Source organism: Antechinus flavipes, chromosome 2 (assembly GCF_016432865.1).
Source record: "Antechinus flavipes isolate AdamAnt ecotype Samford, QLD, Australia chromosome 2, AdamAnt_v2, whole genome shotgun sequence".
Lineage (NCBI taxonomy): Eukaryota > Metazoa > Chordata > Mammalia > Dasyuromorphia > Dasyuridae > Antechinus > Antechinus flavipes.
In genome coordinates, this window is record NC_067399.1 from 209548472 (window position 1) to 209568135 (window position 19664).

The following is a 19664-nucleotide window of genomic DNA, read 5'->3' on the forward strand; positions in this document are numbered from 1 at the left end:
GTGCTGATATTTTATTAAAATGTTTATATTTTTCCCTTTTCAGAGGCCATGTGGTATTGAAGATTATATCAGCAGTTCTGCTATGTCATGAAATACTCATTCTCTAAAAAAATCTGTGGTATGAAAATCAAAGTCAGTATGTATCAGGAAAGGACTTGAACCCAGATCTTCTGTCTTTGAAGCAAGCTCTTTATATATTACAACACATTACTTCAAGGAACAAGATTAACCTTCCTGAAATGGCATCATAGAGTTTTGAAGATCATGACAAATTTTGGTTAGATTAATTTTTGCCTTGATTTTCAGATATAGCTATTGTATATAGGCATTAAATATATTATTAAAGTAATAGGAACTTTGTGAAGCCAGAATAGCACAATGGAAGCAACTATAAATTTAGATTTATAGAAAATACTGACTCTGTTACTTACTAACTATTCAGTTTTAGGTCACTGAAACTTTTGAGATAGCAAATCAGAGTGACAGGCCTGTGGTAAGGATTGATATAAGTTCCAATTTAGCTTCATTACTAGCTGCATGATTCTGGACCAATCACTTAACTTTTGTCTGCCTTAGTTTCCTCAGTTGGTAACTGGAGATTATAATAATCCTATTTCCTAGGGATCAAAAGAGATAATATTTTTAAGGAGTTTAGTACAATGGTTAGCACACAGTAGATATTTAATGTGCTTATTTTCTTCCTTCAGATTCAGCTGCAATTTTTGGTCAAAGATACAGCTTTTAACTTTTTCATAAAGAGTAGAATCTCTTAGAATTATTAAGAATTACCCAGATCTGTTCCATTACGGCCTCCTGCAAATCTATCTATCTATCCATCTATCAATAGGATAAGTTTTCTTACATATAGAGTAGTATTCTTAGCAGTGGGACAGAAACATGGAACATGTATGATCAAGGCAACTTATGTCTCTGGTACTATGGGGTTTTGATGTTCTTTCCTTATTGTGGTATTCTAACACTGATGTCTACTAGAATTAGCATTTCTAATTGGTAAGTTGTTTACCTAGGTTTAGTGAACATTCTATTTTTCCAGCTCTCTTTTCTCATTTACAATATGTAAAGATGGTTTGAGAAACTCTTGGAATTCTTGTAAACAGTGATATTTATTCTACCATAGCAACTATGTCAGCCATTTGCTAGAATATGTGTTCAACATGTAGATGAAACTCAATTTTGGCCTTCGCTGATATATATATATATATATATATATATAATGTTTAAATGGGATGATGTTCAAAGTTTAAATGAGGAGAGAGAGAATTTGGGAAAATGGTAGAGTAGATCAGAAAATTCCAAGCTCTCCAGATTTTCCCCAAAAAACAAGAACAAAATTGCATGTCAGGGGGAACATAGAACAGTGAAAAATGGATAAAACTTGGGGCAGAACAGGGGTCCTTAAGGGGTAACCCAAAAAGATCTGAAGGATTGGGATTTAACTAGTGTTGAGTATAAACACCCCATGATTAAAGGCACTTAAACTAATAGTTCTTATAAAAAATGAACAAGAAAAAAAGAAAGAACTTAAGCAAAGAAACCTACTATGGAAATAAGGAAGACCAGACTTTTTCTTCAGAGGAAGACAATGAAATAATAAAAGACTCTTTCACCTCAAAGAGTAATGTTTAATGGTTACACTCTCAGAAATAATTTATAAAATAACTTTAAAAAAAGACTTTACAAACCAAATGAGAGAGACTAAGTAAAAACTAAAAAAAAAAAAAAAAAAAAAAAAAAAACCACACAAAACACACAAAACACACACATAACACACACACACACACACACACACACACACACACACACACACACACAAGAAAAACAAGATTATGAGAAATAAGTTAACCATCAAGAATAGGAGATCCAGAGTCTTAAAGAAGAAAAAAAAAAACTTTGAAAATTGGAAAATTGTAAAGGAAAGCCAGTGAAGTTATAAGAATTCAGTGAATAACAAAATCTAAAGAATGAAAAAAAAATAGAAGACAATATGAAACATAAGAAAAACAACAGATTTGGAGGAGATAGGAGTACAGAAGGTTTTGCAGATTTATGGCAGTGGGACAAGGAGTATAGATTAATGAGAAAGGGATAAAGAGAGGGAAAGGGTGGGGGCGGAGATTAAGTAATAGAAAGGCAAGTTAAGGAGTAGAAATAAGATGGAAGAGTTAAGATAGAAATAAGAAATAAGATATGCACAATCACTATAAGAAGGATCAAGAGAATTGATTTTAAAAAGGGCTACTAATTATGGATCTCAAAGTTAAATATTCAATCAGAAGACAGATCTACATTATATGTCAGTCATATTGCTATTGTTTTAGATGAAAGTCTACATATGTATAAATTAATACGTATATATGTGATATATGTATGTGTATGCATGTAGCTGTATGTATGTGTGCAAATAGATATATGTATATCTCTGAGTAAATACACAAACATATGTGTATATGCTTTACATATCCTGTTTGAGAGAAATGCGGGACATGAAAGGACAAAAAAAGAATAAAGTAAAAAGTATACAGTAGAGAATAAAAAAATTACCTGCAACAAAGCAAAAAGAAAGATGGTTATGAAGAATATAATCTCCTCTATTATTATATATACTTTCTTGAAATGGAAATTTGTTGTTATATATTTTGAATCCTCCCTGATGTTCTTCTGGGCACAATAAAATGTTTTGTTTTGTTTTATATGTCTGTCTTCTTCTATTCTGTTTTTTTAGTTTTAAATGAATAGATATTTTTAAAAATATTAAATGAGGGAGTTTAAGTTTGTAGATATGTTGGAAAGACTGCATAAAAACTCTTTGAAATAGCAATAAGAATCTTCTCACTCATAGGCTTAAATTGTTTGGAGGCTTTAATTAACCTAAAGATGGTTCCCTCTTAAGTCAGGCCACTTTGTGGATAAAAAATGTATTGAGTGGATTATGCTGGCCATGGTCTAAAAATGTGCATCATTAGAGCTAAAATTGAAAGGGATTCTTTGTCCACTCTGTCTTTATGTATAAAGTCTTCTAGAATTTCTTTGCTTTTCTGCAGGCAAAATTTAGCTTCAATGAATATTACCCATGATAGCAGAGTGTAGAAGCAGAGAAGGAAATGAGGAGTAGCCTTGGCAGTGAGTAATTAAATTTCACAGAAAATGCCCAAAGACTTCAGCTGAGTAACTGGACTAACAGAGATGCTATGTTTAGTGCGAGGAGCAGTATGAGGATACCATAAGAATGGGAAGGACACTGGGAATCCATAGTATAAGAAATGGAAGTTGCCATGACCATATGTATTCCCTCTGTGTAAGCTTCAAAGTATTTTAAGTATGTGTATACCTCTTCTCAATGATTCTGTGTGAAAATCTATATTTATATGTAAAAGGGCACCTCAGATACATGGGAGGGGTACATAGATCCTGTTCTTACTATGTTCTTACTATACTAGTCCTTACTAAGGAATGTCCTTGCCTTAAGCTAATTGATTCTACTGGTTGATTATAAAAAAAGTAAAGCCACTGTTCTGTGCTTGTGAACCCCAGTTTTAGGAGTAGAGATCCATATAGAACCCTTTGTATCTGGGAGTAGTTGCCTCCTTGTGAACTCAGTCTGCAAACAGAGGCAGCTAGATGGTACAAAAGATAAGAGTACTGAATTGAATTTTAGAAGACTTGATTTAAATCTGCCCTCAGATACTTAGCAGGTATGTGTACTTGGGCAAGTTACTTAACCTTCCCTTGACTGTTTCTTGTTGGAGAAGGAGAATAGTCGTTGTACCTATGTTCTGAATTTTTTAAAGAATGAAATACTTGTAAAGTGTTTAGTACAGTTCTGACACAGAGTAGGAGTGATATAAAATCTAGATGAAAAAAATCCAAAAAGAATACAACATATTCTCTTGATTAGTCTTGTAGCTACTTGGGACAATAAACAAAACTCTGATGTGGCTTCTTTGCCCTGTATATAAATCTAAATCTAAATCAGTCACTCTATGATCCTAATATAACAGTATTTGCATAAATTGATGGGCAAACTAGAAAAAGGTGGGAAGGGGAGATCTTGGCTTTAGCTTTTCTTTTCATTCACGTTTTTCCCCCATGCAGATCAGACATGTTGCCAATGAACCTTGAATAGATAGAATACTGAGCCAAAAGTACAACTGGAAATAGAGTCCATGAAGCCAGACTGTGAATTCTTCATGAAGCAAGTATCTTTTCTCTAAGAAACCTTGCAGAATCAATTCTGAAATTCGAATAAGATTTTCATTAATAAAATCTAATTTTAATGAGACCTGAGATGCCCTCAGGGTAAGATCTCTAGCTCCCATTTCCTTTTTAGAGCATTAAGTTTGAACTTGGCTTCTTGGGCCGAATCTACTTAGAACTTCTTCAAGACAAAGGATTTGGAAATTTCCAAGCTTAATATTCAGACCCTTGAATTTTCCTAGACATTAAGTTGCTATTAAATTTCTCTCAGGGAAATACCAGTTAGAAGTGAGTCATTTAACTAAAGAATAGTGGATAGCTAATAGTCATCCTGAGGAAAGAAAAACAAAGGGCTTTCAAGCTCTTTGTTTCCTGAGGATTAAGCTTCCCTAACTATTAATGCATAAGTGTGTAAGAAAGGAAAGAAATAGAACCTCAGGAAACTACCTGGTGCAACATCTTATTTTTTTTCCTGAGAGTAAAAATACTTGGTTGCCTCTTGGTTTATGAGGCAGTAAAGTATTTCAGCAGGTAAATATTGATGCTGAGACCCATGGGACCTGGAAGTGCTGAGCACATTTGCAAGGCATAAAGACCACAGCTAAATGAAGTTATATCTTTACCTATAAAATGCAATCTGCCCCTCAATGGGTTTTTGCCATCCTGTTGTTTTTATTTTCTTTGTCTTTTTAAATGGATACATCCTGCTGGCCTATTGGAAATGTCACTAGTATTTCTTCCTGAAAGTTAGCCAGCCTACTAATTATGCTTAAAACTCTGATTAGGTGATTTCAGCTAAAATTAACACATCAGGAAAGTGCCAGACTTCTGGGGGAGGCTACTAAGAATGAGAAAAATAGATAAATAAAGGTATAAAAATAATTTGGAGGAGGAATGCACAGAAATAGAGCAAACTGGAAATATGAAAATATTGTTTTGTTTTTAACTTGTCTGAGAGCCAACAAGAAATAGCAGTCCTGGGTTTTTGTACAGCTGTTCTAACAATATTTTGTCTTTATCCACACTTCTAGAGGAAAGTTAGAGAAATATTATGTCCAGAATCACTTGTAGAATGTTGTAGAAGATATTTAAACACAAAATATTAGGCCCTGAAATCCTATAATGAGGGAAAATCTCCATCTCCCATTAGATTGCTGTTATGCTCTGCAACAAATAGTATAGAGAACTTTGTTACTTTGTGTTTGGTCTGAATTTATTTTTTTGACCCCTTCAGAAGGGAAAAGGTACTGAGCATGGTCTACATTCTCAATCAACCTTTCAAACCACAACATTGTCGTTATCATTAATGAATAAAATGTAAGTTCTCCTTGAGAAAAGACTATTTCATTAAAAATTTTATTTCCACATTAATTTGCAAAGTATCTGACTGGTAGTAGGTGTGTAATAAGTCCTACACCTAGATTTATAAATCTGGAACTGGAAAGGACTCCAAAGATCATCTGTTCTAGTCCCTTCAATTTATAGGTAAGAATATTGAGATCCATGGAGGCTGAGTGAATTGTTCATAACCACATAAATACCAGAAGTGAGTTTTGAACTTTTGTTCTTTTGAGCAGAGCCAGAGCTTTCCCCCATTGTAATGATCAGATATGGATCGTGGCAAGAATATGGGTTGGTCTCCTAGTTCTCCAGAACAACAAGTTAGGGCAGATTCGCAGTGAGAAATTCCCTACACAAAAGGCTGTGATAAGAAAAGGCACTTTATTAAAACAGAGAGACACCAAGATGTTTACTTAGTGGGCAATGACAAAGAATTGCAAAGAGACATTTTCTCAGGGTTTACTTTTATACAGAAACAAAACAATTTAAGTTTTGCATCCAAAAGGAGCATACTTGAGATAAGGTGTGGGAAGAGAGTCTTTCCCAGGGAATGTAATTCTGGGCGAGGCTGTATTGTTCTCATCAGTACCACTCTACTGATCTGCAGTTCTGAATTGAATACACCATTGGAACCACATGTACTGAATACAGATAATTCCTACTGTAAAGGTACTTATACTCTCTTTTTGATAATTTTTACTTGCTCTGAAGTTTTGCAAATCCCACATCGACTTTCTTTTCCTTGAAAAGAGTAAGCATGTTTTTGATGTTGGTATTGCTTTTGATTGTTCTGGGTCTAATTTACGTGTGTGTATGCACTCAGATAACTAGACTAGACTGGAGTTAGCATTATAGCTTCATTACTGCTTGTTCTTCATTATGGTTTAAACTGTGTATGTTGTCTCACTAGCAATACAGGGTAAAAATCCAGGTCAATACCTACACCAACACCAACACCCATTAACATTATCCCCAATGCCACAGGAAGTCACAAGGAAAGGGTAACTTTTCTCAAACACCATTGTTGCCACAGTTCTGTGCCTCCCACACTTTATGGATCTTTTATCACTAAATATATTTACTACCTTGTCCATTTCCTTTTCACCAAACCATCTCTGTTGCTATATTCATTTACTACAAAATCCAGTTTCTGTATTTGCCAAATCATTCAGGTCAGCCTTCTTTCTTTTTGAAAACCCATAAAATTCCAGCCAAGATATTTTGGTATCAGCTGTTGTATCAGTTGTTCTGAACTTTAACTGCATCTAGAATATATATTTTTCACTGTTCAGCCCAACAATTTCCAATAATAAAAGGATCAGTTTAAGGAACAGCAATATTTAGGAGACAAATATTTTCCAAACATAAAGAAGTATCATCGTTCCTGTACATAGCTAGCCAAATAGCTTTATTGAAGCCTTCCCTTTACCTTTTCAGAGGTCAAAGTATTGAAACTAGATTAAAGATGAGTGAAATAGATGACATTTGACTTTTATTGTTTTAAATTCATTTTCTTCCACTCTGAAACATACTCCCATGTTAAGTGAAAAGAATATTCGGTATGGAATCAAAATGTCTGGGTTCCACACTTAACACCGTACACCAAGATAAGGTCAAAATGGGTTCATGACCTAGGCATAAAGAATGAGATTATAAATAAATTAGAAGAGCATAGGGTAGTTTACCTCTCAAACCTGTGGAAGAGGGAGGAATTTATGACCAAAGAAGAACAAGAGATCACTATTGACCACAAAATAGAAAATTTTGATTATATCAAATTGAAAAGTTTTTGTACAAACAAAACAAATGCAGACAAGATTAGAAGGGAAACAATAAACTGGGAAAACATTTTTATAGTCAAAGGTTCTGATAAAGGCCTCATTTCCAAAATATATAGAGAACTGACTCTAATTTATAAGAAATCAAGCCCTTCTCCAACTGATAAATGGTCAAAGGATATGAACAGACAATTCTCAGCTGAAGAAATTAAAACTATATATAGCCATATGAAAATATGCTCCAAATCATTATTAATCAGAGAAATGCAAATTAAGACAACTCTGAGATACCACTATACACTTGTCAGATTGGCTAGAATGACAGGGAAAGACAATGCGGAATGTTGGAGGGGATGTGGGAAAACAGGGACACTGATACATTGGAATTGTGAACACATCCAGCCATTCTGGAGAGTAATTTGGAATTATGCTCAAAAAGTTATCAAACTGTGCATACCCTTTGATCCAGCAGTGTTTCCACTGGGCTTATACCCCAAAGAAATACTAAAGAAGGGAAAGGGACCTGTATGTGCCAAAATGTTTGTGGCAGCCCTGTTTGTAATGGCTAGAAACTGGAAAATGAATGCATGTCCATCAATTGGAGAATGTTGAGTAAATTGTGGTATATGAATGTTATGGAATATTATTGTTCTGTAAGAAATGACCAGCAGGATGAATACAGAGAGGACTGGCGAGACTTACATGAACTGATGCTAAGTGAAATGAGCAGAACCAGGAGATCATTATATACCTCAGCAACGATACTGTTTGAGGATGTATTCTGATGGAAGTGGATCTCTTCAATAAAGAGAGCTAATTCAGTTTCAATTGATCAAGGATGGACAGAAGCAGCTACACGCAAAGAGAGAACACTGGGAAATGAATATAAACTGCTTGCATTTTTGTTTTTCTTCTCGGGTTATTTATGCCTTCTACATCTAATTCTCCCTGTGCAACAAGAGAACTGTTCAGTTCTGCACACATATATTGTTTCTAGGATATACTATAACCTATTTAACATATAAAGGACTGCTTGCCATCTGGGGGAGGGGGTGGAGGGAGGGAAGGGAAAAATCGGAACAGAAGTGAATGCAAAGGATAATGCTGTAAAAAAAAATTACCCTGGCATGGGTTCTGTCAATAAAAAGTTTAAAAAAAATGTTGGGGTTCAAATACTCATTCTATTACTGTCTGGTTCCCTTAGGATCATATCATCCTTATGTATGAAATTATGGAATCAGACTAGATGATCTCTCTAGTCCTTTTCATCTTTAAATCGTATGATAATATAATATTGAAAACATCTCAGGAATATACTGGTAAATATTTAACAACTGGCTTCTCAAAAATCATCTGCATTATTAACATTTTATCCATCATGTTCTTAAATGTATTCATTCAATAAATTAACTAATCAATTTCTGATTTGAAGCATTTGCTGATTTCTGAGATGAAAATACAATTAAAATTTAGCCATTGGCTATCATGAACCTATATGAGCTGGCTCCAGGACATTCCCAAATTATTTAATGCCGACCCACAAATTGTGTCCTCTGTATTTGGGACTTTTATTCTGCCAGGGCTCCTAACCAAAATTGAACTATACAATATATCTTATTTTTTTCAGAATATGAAAACATTCAATGAGGTTTGGCCCTGTGTATTGGAGACAGAAATCTGCATTTTGGATGAGAGAGTTTTGAACAGGAAATATAGTGTCATTATGAAGAAGCAGATAGGGAAAGATTAAAAGACTGAAGATGAATGAAAGGAAGAATTTGGGAAGGGGAAGAAAAAAGAGGAAAGATCAGATATTTCATAAAGTAAGGATAGATCTAGTATATATATGTATGTATATAAATATACATGCACATATATATGTATGTTTGTATGTATATATAAAATAGTGGGGAATTTTAGAAAACTTTCTCTTCTGCAAAAACATACTGCAATCTTCTGGACCTCTCATTTAAATCCCATATTGGGGGATTTAAATTCATTCAAGCTGTGGAATTTAATATAACAAAACAGCTATTTGAATAGTCAAATCATATGCCATTTAATAACTAAGAGCTATTGAGTAATGATACAGTCCTAAAACTTGTAATGACAAAAGCAAATGACAAAAAGTAGCATATTGATAAGATGGCTATCCAACATATACAATTTCTTTATTAGTTATTTCCAAGCACACTTTAGTTTATTAGGTAAGTTCCATTTTGTTAGATAATTGAGATAATGAGGAAAAGAAATGGAAGAGAAAATTCACATTTTAAAATAGTATAAAACAAGACAACTATGTATTAATTCAAAGCAAAATTCAATATTAGAGGTTTTAATATATATAGCTTCTGAATAGCTGAATTAGCTAACTGTACTATAGGAAAGAATAAGATATAGGATATTCATGCCAGTACATTTGGGTTTTTTCAATCACAGCTTTAGGATGAAATTTCAAAATCATCAGTAAACCACATTGTAACTTATTGCTATATAGGAATGATATAAAACATGACCAGGTGACAATAAAAATTTGAATAAGGGGTAAATAAACAGGTATATTCTAGATACTTTTCAGGCATCAAAGAAAAAAACAAAGACAAATTTCATATCAGTGAAGTTTTTCCTTGGGAAAATTAAATAACAAAGTGGTACCTTTCCTGCTTCTTGTAACTTCACCTGGGTATTAATTTATTTTATGAACAGTCCAGACCACCAAAGGGCTCAGAAAGTGTGTCAGCCTAATGAAAACTGGTATTAATAAAACCATTTCTTCTACTGACTTGAGTCTTAGCAGGATCACAAATGCTAGCCATGGTGCTGATATCAATGTTCACAGAATTTGAATTTTCATCATTCCCCAAAACTAAACAGAATAAAACTGTAACACTGATTAGTTTCAGTGGAGTAATAGAGTACAAAGAATACTGTATTTAGAATCTGATGACTTGGGATCAAATCCTGGGTTCATTACCTGCCCCCTGGAGGGTTGTTGACAAATTACTTAGCAAATGAAGTCATTGAATTAGATAATTTCTAAGGGCAGTTACAACCTTTAATTGAAATGAAGTTGGCTTCATTTAACATTTTGTATTCCTCTCCCTTTCGGGGAGGATACAGAAACTTTGGTACCTAATATTTAATTCCTACCTGATATTTAATTTAGATAAATCAACACAGTATGAAACAGTAAATAGAGGGTAAATCTTAGAGCCAGGAAGACCTGAATTCAAGTCCTTTATCTGAAATTTGCTCTCTGCATTACTATAGACATTTTTTTTTAACTCTTAGGCAATTCAAAGATTTTATATTACAAACAAGTTGGCTATTTGCATCATGGAGGAAATTTCTATGACAGAAATGCCTCACACTGATGATATGATTCAATCCAAATTAGTCCAACAGGATTTTTTCAGTTAAATTTCAGAAGTGTGTGTGTGTGTGTGTGTGTGTGTGTGTGTGTGTGTGTGTGTGTGTGTGTGTGTTTATGTGTGTGTGTGTTTGTGTGTTTTGGAGTGGAGTTAGGAAATTACTAAAAATGATCTGTGTCTACTTGATAAGAAACAAGTATAAATTAAATATTTGTAGATACTTAGAATTATTGATTTTTAAACTGCTTATAATACAGGAGGACATAATTCGCGTGTCGCAAGAGGCAGATACATTCCCACCCCCATCTCTAAATTCTTATTTGAAGAGTATCCATTTGTACTGTATACAGTTTCTCAGGCAAAACAATTAATCTTATACTATTTTGTGTTCACATGTATGCTGAACCAGCATTGCTAAAAGTGTTAGCAGTTTTGTTAGTTCTACTTTGAAAAACATTGATTAAGTACTGCAAAGAATCAGCAATAGGAACAAATGGATAGATCTACTTACCATTGATGAAATGGCATATAGACCTTTTACAGCCAGCAATGCAGGACCAATAAGGATAAAGAAAGCAAATATCACTTCATTTTAACTATATATCATTTATAGTATAGGCAAAAGAACCAGAAGGGGACTAGAAAGATGTAAATTATAGTCCTGGCTCTTTTGCTATCTAGATGTGATATTAGGAAAATCACTTCAGAGAGGAAAGTTAACTCTTTGAGGCTCAGTATCTTCACTTGTAAAATCAGGGAATTGAATTAGCTTTAAAGCTTTATTTACTCTTCTTCTGTTAGTTTCCTTTATGCTTACATCATCAAATTGAGTCTAAATTAGACTATACGTTTTGTTGTCTATTATGCTATCTGTTGCCTCACTCCTCCCCTATGGAATAGCTCTCTTCTAATAGGACTATCCTAAATCATGTCCCCTGTCCATAGAAAATTTAATCCATTCAGGTGTGGAATTCCTACCTTGTAGACGATGCACTATCTGGATTTCAAATGAATTAACTCACCTAACCTACGTTTTTCCAGATATAGTCAAGTTTTAGATAATATCCAGATATTTAATTGGACCATGTACTTAGTTATTTTTTATTTTATCTTGCTTGGCCCCCAAAGCTATTTAACAGTCATCTACAAGTCTTGCTATCATACTTCTTCACTATGCTCTCTCTTTCAATTTAACTTCCTTTTATATTTTATCTTCGCTTATTAGAGTTTTTTTATTTTTGAGGGCATTGACTGTCTTGCTTAGTTCTAATTTCACCCCCATGCTTAGTCCATTGTCACTCAGTATAGTAATAACATAATAAATCATCTTTCATTGATTTATTGATTGATTCATGGAATGTTTGTGATAGAGAAATTGATGAATTTCCTAATGAGGGGGAGGGAGAGGTGTGTGAAACTGTGTCCCCTTTAAGCTATGTCCCCTTAGATCTGTAAAGAAGGGAGATTCAGAGTCTCAGGCCATTCTGGGAAAACATTTCCCCAGACAAGTTAAGTGGTGTCATTCAACTGGACTTTTCTAAGGCAAATCATAACCCCTCCTCTTACCTCTCCCTCCCCCTTCCACCCCCCCAGCCACCACCACCATTGGTTGTCAGATCCTCATTCAGAAAGCCTTCAAAGTGATTTTCATTCAGTTGGGAGATATGAGTCTGATACTGAGTGGCTCAAAACTCCAACTATCTAGGTCTGGGAGCAGTGACAATATTGAAGGAATTTCATTCAGTTGAAACTTCATTCTCAGATTTTCTATTAAAGGGCAATTTTAAACTCATTTCTTTGCAGAAGCTCGAAGCAGGACTATGCCTTGTCAAAGAACTTCTCTCCTTGGCATAGCTGCCTGCCAGGACCCATGCCTGCTGTAAAGAGACATTCTCTTTTCAGTGATAAACCTTTTGTTATTTCTCTGCCAGGATCCTGTCACTCGGAAGTCAGTCTTCCTAGCAAAAGCTGACTTCTGAAGTGCCAACAATAAAACTTACTTTTTTACCACTAATATTTTGGGTTTGTGAATTTTTTCACTTTGAACCTGTACTCACTAGAAGAGGATTCTCACACCTCAACTCTATTCACTGCCACTTACAGCACCACTAATACTCTGGGATGCGTCATTCCCCTGGTTGTTTAGGTTCAGTATTGAAATTTCATGACATTTACTTGGCCATAACTGAATAAGCATATTCAACAAAAATAGAAATTGAGGATACCTAGAATATATTCAACTAAGTGAAACTCCCAGACCTGAACTAACTATGACAACCAACAATCAAGCCTCACAGTGCTCCCTGGAGTTCTGTATCTTTTGTATTCAGGCAATGAGAAAGTAATGAAAATGAACTTTTAGTCCTCAGGGCTAACTAAGCCTCCAGGTCCTTTACAATGCCTTTAAAACTAGCACAATTTGCAGAATTAGGGATGGTAATGGGTTAGGATATTGCTTCTCTCATTCTTACATTTCTATATAACAAATAGAAGAAAATAAGCCATAATAAAGTCTGACAAGATTTATTCCTATGCAAATGTTGCACTCTATGAGTTGATATAAAATTGTAGGGGGAACTCTGAACATAAAGAATGCAAAAGAAACAAAAATTCCCTCTGATGTTTCACTTAGAAAAAATGGAAATGATTGGAAATTAGATGTCAAAGAAAAATAGAGGCTGAAGATAAAATTGGAATAATACAGAAAATATTAACAGGCCCCCTACACAAGGATGACACACAAATTCATGAAATATTCCCATTAAAAAATAACTCTAGGAGGTAGATATTAGTATTTTTTTTACAGATGAGAAAATTGAAGGAAATTAAAGTCAAATAATTTGCCTAGGTCACACTGCTAATAAGTGTCTAAAGACAAACTTGAATTCAGGTCTCCTTACTCCAGATCCATTGCTCTAGAAACTGTCCCCCCTAGTTATTTCCTTATATATTACCATTTAAAATAATCATAATTTCCAAGCTACGTGGCATGAAAAATTTCAAAATATTGAGACTTATCAGAGGAGACAAAAATCATGTGTAGGGAGAAGATAAAGTACACATCAGCCTTCCTTGTTGGCTACTGAAGTGTGATGACAGTAGTTTCAGTGCACCTTCCAAGTATAAGCTTATATCCTAGTGCTTTTATTCAACTCCAAAAAGAACTTATTTTATCTTCTTGTGAAATACTGCATAAAATATAAAAAAATAAATAGCAATAGAAAGATCATGACTTATCAGAACTATTTCTATCTAAGCTCAATCAAAAGAAATGAAAAGATGATGAAATAATCATGATAATAACAAAGTAATATGAAAGTAGTAGCTTTTTATTTTCAAGGGTCATTTTAATTTGAAATTCACAAATAAAAATGAGAATGAGATTATTATTATTACTTTGAATGAAAGGCATTTATATAGTACTTTAAAGTTTGCAGAATCATTTAAATATATCATTTCAGTTAATACAGAACTCTTGTGTGGAAAATGCTGCAGGTAATATCTCATTAAATAAGTGATGAAATCAGTCATTCCCCAATTGATTTTTCTTGCATATATAATTATTTTTGTCTGGCAGCTTGCTGTATTTTTAATCTTGAGACTATATTTTTGGAGTTTCACAACAATCCTCCTTGAGAGTTTCCTTATGGCATCTCTTTTCAGTGTTGAAGGAGGGATTCTTTCAATGAGTGTTACTTCCTCTTTTTCTAGAATTTTGGGGCAATTTTCCTTAATGCCTCTTCTACAATGCTATTGAGGCTCTTTTTTGGTCATTGCCTTCAGGTAGGCCAATATTTTTAAAATTGTCTCTTCTGGACCTACTTTCCAGGTTAGCTGATTTGCCAATGGGATATTTCACATTTTCTTCCATTTTAAAAATTCGTTTTAGTTTATTTAATTGATTCTTTCTGTCTCACTAAGTCATTAGTTTCCATTTTCCCTGTTCTAGTTTTTAACGTGTGATTTTCATCAGTTATCTTTTGTATCTCTTTTCCATTTAGTTTATTCTACTGATTAAGCAGTTTTCTTCAGACAATTTTTTCCCTTCCTGTTCTAAACTGTTGACTCTCATGCATACTTCTCATTTTTTTCCCCTCATTTTTTTTTTTTTCTACCTCTCTTGCCTTCTGAAGTCTTTTATGAACATTTCCAAGAATCCTCTTTGGACTTGAGAACAATGTATCTTGCTCTTTGAGATTTCTTCTGTGGACTTTCTGTACTCATCTGAGTTTGCGTTTTGGTCTATCCTGTCCCCATAGTAGCTTTCTATGATCAAAGTTCTTTTTTGTTTCTTACTCATTTTCTTTTCTTTTAACTTGATATTTCCTCTTTTTTACTTTTATGGTGGAACTCTGTTTCTGGAGTAAAGGGGGTACTGTCCCAAGCTTTCTGTGCAGCTTTGAGTCTTGGTTTTGTGTACAAGGGCCCCTTGTGTTTATAGAGGGTAGCTTTTTCTGCTCTGTTCAAGAAGCAGCCTAGTTAAGTTTGCCTTCTGAGCTGGGACTGAAAGGTGCTTCACTGATTTGCTCCTCTACTAAACCAGGACCGAGGATCTTAGTTGCTGATTTGCTGTGATTAAGACCCTCTCAAGGGCTTTCCTAGAGTCTATCTGACTTGATCTGATCTCACCCCAGTAAACTGATCTTTCTTGAGGTTTTTTTCAGTGTATCTTGAGATGAAGAGTGATTTCATTCCAACAGACTCTGTTCAGAGAGTCGGTTTCATGTGGTTTTTGAAGGGAAACTGGGAGAGCTCAAGCAGCTTTCTGACTTTACTCTGCCATCTTCTCTCCACCCATGGAACTCAAAAGACTACCCTTTTAACAGTAATAGGAGTGAAGGACAAAAGGGTGAGAGGAGATGTATGACTGTCATGAGATGAGAATGAAGGGGATAAAATAGGGAAAGCTCTAGGAAAATGGCTTGAATTCTTTAGTGAAGTATGAAAAAAGGCCCTCAACTTAGAAAATAGGGGAAGGAGGTGAAAACTGGGGAAGGGATGAAAAAGCATATGGGAGTAGTAAAAAAAAACAAAACAAAAAAAAAACCACTGTGTCAAGTGACTTAACAAACTGATTATGTAGTTTTAAAAGAATTGCCTTGCTGTAGTGAGTACCAAGGTGAGATTATATAACAAAATTTGAAATGGTTTCAATATAAGCGTGGTGTCATGATTTTTTTTTTTTCAGCTGTGTTCAGTAGGACATGGAGCAGTTAGTGAGATTGTAATCCAGAACTGGGATTTGGCAAAGTGTGATTAATAATAGGACAAGGGAATAAGAGATTCAGGAATACTGGATAATATAGAATTTCACTCAGGGATTAAAACAGGAAAGAAAGGAGATTGTAGATAGTATAGACATCATAAAGGTCATGGTTTGGGAAAGGACTGAGGGGAAAAGGAAATGGGGATTATAGTAAGGAAAAAAAGAAATGTTAGAGTTCATAAGCTATATAAAAGATTGCTATCAAATAAAGGAACTTTGGAATTCATAAATATGGAAGGAAAATATTTGTGGGTGATAGTTAACATTAAGTTATCTGGTCATGTGTTTGTATAGCTGAGATGGGATGAAAATTAGATAATCAAGATTGAATGGATTTAGAAACTGGGAAGTTAGAATATTTGACAGAGCATAAATATGAGTGTAAATATGTATGCTTAATTCTCTAGGCACTGACCTCATTGAAAAATGGAGAATATCCTGGAAAATTCATAGAAGCTATCAGAATCTTGATTCACTAATAAATTTGGATGAAATGGTAAGTGTCTGAAATAAGATTTGATCCCAAGATTTCCTAATGGTCCTTTAGGTCATATTGCTTTTTTTTGGGGGGGGGGGGGCACAGAGAAAAATAGCAGAAGTTTTTTTGATAAAGAATATATAAAAAAGCAAAACTATTACCAAATTTGATCTTATCCTAAAGAAGACAATTTCTGTCAGAGATATATTTTCCTGCTGGGTGATTGATAAAGAAACCCGGAGTTCAATATATTGTAATACTCCTAAGACTAATGAGAGTTGGAGAAATTTAGTTTGATTTTGTTTCTATATTCCTAGAGAACTCTGTCTTTCACTTGAGATCCAGAGTGCTGACTTCAAACATAGACTATATTTTATTAGCAAAGCTGAATCATCACTTCTAACCTGCTTTAAATCCCTGGCACAGGGGCCATATCTCTGCAACCGTGACTGAATCAGTCAGTCACATTTGCTGTGGTTCATTAAGACAATCCCATGAGAGGAAGACTGATACATCTGGATTCCCACAGCTCACTAATCTTTCAGTCTGATTCTGACACAGCAGTGCATACTAGTCACAGAGCCATCAGCTGCCCTATTTACAAGCAACCTGACTTAAAACAGAGATTTCACTAAATTGGGCTACTTCACACAGAGATCCTACTGAAAAAAAAATCCAAGACTTATCTTTGTGAGCAGGATCAAGTGATCTCTAGATGATAAGAATAATTTGCTAAGGGACTGTGGATTGACCTGAATTCTTTAAAATATATCTCAAGGTTATGGGGTAAGGGAACAGCTGTGGTGTATTTTCCCAGGAAAATATTGTCCAATGACTAGGCATTATGGGAAATTTGGAGACTACTCTTCAGAAATAACAAAACTCAGAAGTAAATGTGCCTGATAGTCAGTCTTTTGCTTTATGTTTAGTAAAATGCTTCTTCCATTAAAAAACAACAAAAAATGGCTTTTGTTTTCATATTATAGTCATTTAGAATCATTATTAACTCACCATATCTTGATTTTTTCCTTGAAAAAAGGAAAACAGAATGCCACAGAGAAAAACTTAAGTATAAAAGAAATCAAGCTCACTGCTTTTGAAATGAGACTGACAGAGTTTGAGAACTGGAAAGGATTTCAGAAGCATGTTGTCTAACCTCTTTGTGAAAAGAACCCTCACTATAACATATCAGAAAACTGGACATCCAACAGAACCTGAGGTTAATTTCTAGCTCTGCTATCTGGGATTCCTTCCAACTCTAAATCTATGATACTCCATTTTTAAGTGACAGCACTTAGTAACATATTCTAACATTCTGCACTGGAAGTCCTCTACCTTTGGCAGAAGGTTCTTGCCATGCATAAATTCCTAGAAGAAAAATATGATAGCATTTGGTTGGAGCCTTTTTCTAGAGATGGAATAACTTGAGAAAGATAATAAATCTTTGCTATTCAATTATTCTTGTCATATGAGGAGTAATTGTAGGAAATGCTTTAATTTTTGCCAAATTTTTTTCAGGCACATTCATTTAAATAAAGACTATATTTTAATATAGTGTTCAAGTTGAATTATTTCCATATATATGTGTGTGTGTGTGTGTGTGTGTTTGTATATATATAAATGCTTTTATATACAGAAAATATATGTATGTACACACATAGGCATATACATATATTTATGTGTATACATATATACACATATGCATGCATACACAGGTAATATGTGTATGTATATACATAAATACATGCACACATATCTATATAAATAAAAAAAATACTTGAGCTATAACAGCAGCATTTATTTGTAAGCTACAATGCTTGATACAAATAAAAACCCTAAATTCTACCTTGAACTAGGGGAATTTAGAAGCTGTCAAGTTTAATGAATTTTCTTCTCCTTCCATTCCTGAATCATTTCCTCAGTGCCCTCTCTGACACTTCTCTCCAGATTTTCTTTCTTTTTTTTTTATGGTTTCAGTTCTCATGTGCCCCTGGTGCTAACACTAGTCCTGTCAGGTGAAGGAAGTCCTGGGACAAGTGAGTTGATATAGAATGGGAATGGTGAATGCACCCAGAAGCCGAGTTGATCCTTTTTATTTTCATCTCACTGCCTTTCAAAGATTGGCATTAACAGAGAATGAACCAGAATCTGTTCTTACCAGCTGGCAAGGTATCCCTGAATAATGGAAGATTATCAGCATACCGACCTTTTTCAGAAAACTTTTTTATCTATGTTCATTTCTGTGTTGTGCCAATTAGGACTGGTAGAGTGGTTTTCTTTGTGTGAGTGCTCTGGATTATTACAAAATATTCAGTCAGATTTAGCAAGACAATCTCAAATATCAGGCAAGTCACTTTGGTGTTTAATAACTGGGTATGATTGTAAGAGCTCCAACTTCCTGATTCTTTAATTCATATTGAAAGCTATATGACTGAAGTGATTATCTGGTGATGGCTTAATGTCCTAATGGTGTTATGAACTAAACATTTCCTAGAAAAGGCTTAAAATACAAGGAATTAGATTTAAAGTCAATGCATTCTCTAATGCTGATATTCTTTTTAGATAGGGACACTAGAACCACTTAAATGGGAAGTAGTTTGCTATATTTTAGAATTATGTGTGGAGCATGTATGTCTTTGACCCCATCCATGTGGGTCAAAATATTCAAAAGACATTACTATAATGCTGTCTATATTTATCTGAGCCCCTCAGATAATTTAAAAAAGAATTTATGGTATGCAGAATTACCTTTCTAATAAGACATTTACCATTGAAATATATATAAGGATCACTTTGGGCAGCATATTGACTTGGAAAATCATATGTTAACATTATCTGTGTTTTATTCTAATTTTATTTATTTTGTTAAATGTTTTCTCAAATAAAGTATTTTGTACTTTTATCTAATCCAGCTCCCTTATTTGACAGATGAGAGAACCCAGACTTAGAGAGATTAAGTGATTAGCTCAGATAACCACAGGTAGTAAATGGAAGAAAGAATTTTAAATTCAAATCCCCTGGCTAAATTTGATGCTTTTTCTATTCCATCATTTTTCATTCCTTGAGTCACTCACAGAATTTTAGAAGAGAAGTTAAATAATCAAAAGGGAGAACAGGCATTCCAAGGAAGCATATGGCAAAAGCAAAATCATGGAGTCAGGAATCTATATGAGGTATTATGCATTGAAATAGTAACAATAATATAACATTGTTTG

General features: G+C 34.2%; 1 pseudogene; it reads left to right on the forward strand.

The window, feature by feature from the left end:
• Positions 1–13381: 13381 nt before the first annotated feature.
• LOC127552597 (uncharacterized) lies at positions 13382–13472 on the forward strand (annotated as a pseudogene).
• Positions 13473–19664: the final 6192 nt, after the last annotated feature.